The sequence below is a fragment of the Mus caroli genome, unplaced genomic scaffold, assembly GCF_978045245.1.
Source record: "Mus caroli unplaced genomic scaffold, Mus_caroli_1 scaffold_5, whole genome shotgun sequence".
Classification (NCBI taxonomy): domain Eukaryota; kingdom Metazoa; phylum Chordata; class Mammalia; order Rodentia; family Muridae; genus Mus; species Mus caroli.
The window spans coordinates 124,363,587-124,368,376 of NW_028227260.1; positions in this window are offsets into that span (position 1 = coordinate 124,363,587).

Consider the following 4,790-nt stretch of genomic DNA (forward strand, 5'->3'; position numbering starts at 1 on the left):
AAAGAATGGGAGGCCATGAGAATATTGCTTTAAGTGGTATTATGTGCAGCTTCTCTATACCTCATTTTACTTTCTTGCTGTCCAGAGGTGAATAAATGCTTTCATTTATGATGTACTGTTGCTAGAAACCAAATATAATAAGACTTAGTGGACATAAATTGGTATTTCAATGTAAAATAAAAATTTCCTCTTCATAACTTACCTCAGGTGTTTCTTATTCTGGCAGGGAACATTGAGCAACTCAGGTAATTTGCTATCACTCAGTGTATTTGATTTTAGAGATAAGACAATATTTGATTTACATATTGAAAGAGTCATATTATAGGGATAATATAATCTAGCAATCTAGGCTAAGGGATAATTTTTGTAATTTTACTTAATAGATTTTGGTTGTGAAGATAAATTTTATGTATATTTTGTTTCATTTAATGCATCTTCTTGACACATCCATTTATAGATATATTTTAAGTACCCTCCAAATACAGTAAACCAAATTTTTGAATAGTGCAATGAACAGATCTTCAAACTTACAGTCAAATTTAAGACATGAGTAATTTATTGATTTTGAAAACATTGTGTAGTCCATACTATGAAAAATCCATCAGGAACATATTCTGGTTAGGAGGAAAACGGTGGGGGAGGAATTGTACTTATAACTACAGACAAGTATAGCCTTCACCTCTTGAGAAAACTTCTCTGCAACAGACAGAGACCATTACACAAACCACAACGAGTGCAAATGCAGCTGGATCCCATTCCTAATAGACACATTTGCAAAATACTCTTGAGAGTAAGGCTCAGGAAACATTGAAGAAAACGAGGTAGAAATCATATAAGAGCCAAAGGATCAGGGAGTTTATTATGATATTTTACCTCTTGTTAATATCAGAACCTAAACTCATAAATTCTCACTAACACGACTGCCCCGAAAAAGAGGAAGGTAAGTAAAATAAGTATGGGTAGCACTATCCAGATCACTTTTAATAAACAAAGACTTTTGATATAATAGTTCCACGCGAGGATGTGGAGAAAGAAGGACACTCCTCCATTGTTGCAGGGATTGCAAGCTTGTACAACCACTCTGGAAATCAGTCTGGTGGTTCCTCAGAAAATAGTACTACCAGAAGATCCAGTAATTCCTCTCCTGGGCATATACCCAAAAGATGTTCCAACATGTAATAATGGTACATGCTCCACTATGTTCATAGTAACCTTATTTATAATAGCCAGAATCTGGAAGGAACCCAGATGCCCCTCAACAGAGGAATGGATACAGAAAATGTGGTACATTTACACAACAGAGTACTACTCAGCTATTAAAAAGAATGAATTTATGAAATTCCTAGGCAAGTGGATGCACCTGGAGGATATCATCCTTAGTGAGGTAACCCAATCACAAAAAAGTCACTTGATATGCACTCACTCATTAGTGGATATTAGCCAGTAAACTTAGAATAGCCATGATACAATTTGTGAAACACAAGAAAATCAAGACAAAGGAGGACCAAAGTGTGAATACTTTGCTCCTTCTTCTTCTTCTTTTTTTTTTTTTTTTGAGTCCTTGAACCATTGCTTATGTATTTGTCAGGCTAATTAGTTGTCCTCTAGTTTCTTTTCTTTTTAATTGGGTATTTATTTCACTTATATTTCCAATGCTATCCCAAAAGTCCCCCACATGCTCTCCCACCCACTCGCCCACCCACCCACTCCCACTTCTTGGCCCTGTCATTCCCCTGTACTGAGGCATATAAAATTTCCACGACCAATGGGCCTCTCTTTCCACTGATGGCCAACTAGGCCATTTTCTGATACATATGCAGCTAGAGACACGAGCTCCAGGGGGGTAGTTATTAGTTCATATTGTTGTTCCACATATAGGATTGCAGATCCCTTTAGCTCCTTGGGTACTTTCTCTAGCTCCTCCATTGGGGGCACTGTGATCCATCCAATAGGTGACTGTGAGCATCCACTTCTGTGTTTGCTAGGCCCCAGCATAGTCTCACAAGAGGCAACACTATCTGGGTCCTTTCAGCAAAATCTTGCTAGTGTATGAAATGGTGTCAGCTTTTGGAAGCTGATTATGGGATGGATCCTCGGATATGGCAGTCTCTAGATGGTCCATCCTTTCGTCACAGCTCCAAACTTTGCCTCTGTAACTCCTTCCATGGGTGTTTTGTTCCCAATTCCAAGAAGGCAAAGTGTCCACACATTGGTCTTCATTCTTCTTGAGTGTCATGGGTTTAGCAATTTGTATCTTATATCTTGGGTATCCTAAGTTTCTTTGCTAATATCCACTTAGCAGTGAGAACATATTGTGTGAGTTCCTTTGTGATTGGGTTACCTCACTCAGGATGATGCCCCCCAAGTCCAACAATTTGCCTAGGAATTTCATAAATTCATACTTTTAAATAGATGTGTAGTACTCCATTGTGTAAATGTATCACATTTTCTGTATCCATTCTTCTGTTGAGGGGCATCTGGGTTCTTTCCAGCTTCTGGCTGGAAATAAGGCTGCTATGAACATAGTGGAACCTGTGTCCTTCTTACCAGTTGGAACATCTTCTGGATATTTGCCCAGGAGTGGTACTGCGGGATCCTCCGGTAGTACTATGTCCAATTTTCTGAGGAACTGCCAGACTGATTTCCAGAGTGGTTGTACAAGCTTGAAATCCCATCAACAATGGAGGAGTGTTCCTCCTTCTCCACATCCTTGCCAGCATCTGCTGTCTCCTGAATTTTTGATCTTAGCCATTCTAACTGGTGTGAGGTGGAATCTCAGGGTTGTTTTGATTTGCATTTCCCTGATGATTAAGGATGTTGAACATTTTTTCAGGTGCTTCTCAGCCATTCTGTATTCCTCAGGTGAGAATTCTTTGTTCAGCTCTGAGCCCCATTTTTAATGGGGTTATTAGATTTTCTGGAGTCCACCTTTTTAAGTTCTTTATATATATTGGATATGAGTCCCCTATCTGATTTAAGATAGGTAAAGATCATTTCCCAATCTGTTGGTGGTCTTTTTGTCTTATTGAAGGTGTCTTTTTGTCTTGCAGAAGCTTTGCAACTTTATGAGGTCCCGTTTGTCGATTCTTGATCTTACAGCACAAGCCTTTGCTCTTCTATTGAGTAATTTTTCCCATGTACCCATATCTTCGAGGCTTTTCCCTACTTTCTACTCTATAAGTTTCAGTGTCTCTGGTTTTATGTGGAGTTCCTTTATCCACTTAGATTTGACCTTCTTACAAGGAGATAGAAATGGATCGATTTGCATTCTTCTACATGATAACTGCCAGTTGTGCCAGCACCATTTTTGAAAATTCTGTCATTTTTCCACTGGATGGTTTTAGCTCCCTTGTCAAAGATCAAGTAACCATAGATGTGTGGGTTCATTTCTGGGTCTTCAATTCTATTCTATTGGTCTACTTGTCTGTTGCTATACCAGTACCATGCAGTTTTTAAAACACTTGCTCTTAGTATAGCTTTAGGTCAGGCATGGTGATTTCACCAGAGGTTCTTTTATCCTTGAAATTGTTTTTGGTATCCTAGGTTTTTTGTTATTCCAGATGAATTTGCGGATTTCCCTTTCTAATTTGTTGAAGAATTGAGTTGGAATTTTGATGGGGATTGCATTGAATCTGTAGATTGCTTTTGGCAAGATAGCCATTTTTACTATATTGATCCTGCCAATCCATGAGCATGGGAGATCTTTACATCTTCTGAGATCTTTAATTTCTTTCTTCAGAGACTTGAAGTTCTTATCATACAGATCTTTCACTTCCTTAGTTAGAGTCATGCCAAGATATTTTATATTATTTGTGACTATTGAGAAGGGTATTGTTTCCCTAATTTCTTTCTCAGCCTGTTTATCCTTTGTGTACAGAAAGACCATTGACTTGTTTGAGTTAATTTTATATCCAGATACTTCACTGACACTGTTTATCAGGCTTAGAAGTTCTCTGGTGGAATTTTTAGATTCACTTATATATACTATCATATCATCTGCAAATAATGATATTTTGACTTCTACCTTTCCAATTTGTATACCTTTGATCTCCTTTAGTTGTTGAATTGCTCTGGTTAGGACTTCAAGTACAATGTTGAATAGGTAGTGAGAGAGTGGACAGCCTTGTCTAGTCCCTGACTTTAGTGGCATTGCTTCCAACTCCTCACCATTTACTTTGATGTTGGCTACTGTTTTGCTGTAGATTGCTTTTATCATGTTTAGGTATGGGCCCTGAATTCCTGATCTTTCCAAGACTTTTATCATGAATGGGTGTTGGATTTTGTCAAATGCTTTCTCAGCATCTAAGGAGATGATCATGTGGTTTTTGTCTTTGAGTTTGTTTATGTAATGGATTAAGTTGATGGATTTCCGTATATTAAACCATCCCTGCATCCCTGGAATAAAACTTACTTCGCTCCTTCTTAGAATGAGGGGCAAAATGCCCATGGAAGGAGTTACACAGACAAAGTTCGGAGCTAATGTAGAATGAAAGACTGTCCACAGACTGCCCCACCAGGGGATCCATTCCATATACAACCACCAAACCCAGACACCATTGCATATTCTAGAAAGGTTTTGCTGATAGGACACTGACATAGCTCTCTCTTGTGACTCTATACCAATGCCTGGCAAATACAGAAGTGGATGCTCACAGTCATCTATTGGATGGAACACAGGGCTCCTAATGAAGGAGCTAGAGAAAGTACCCAAGGAGTCTGCAACTCTATAAGAGGAACAACAATATGATAATCAGTACCCCCCAGAGCTATGTCTATAGTTGTATATGTAG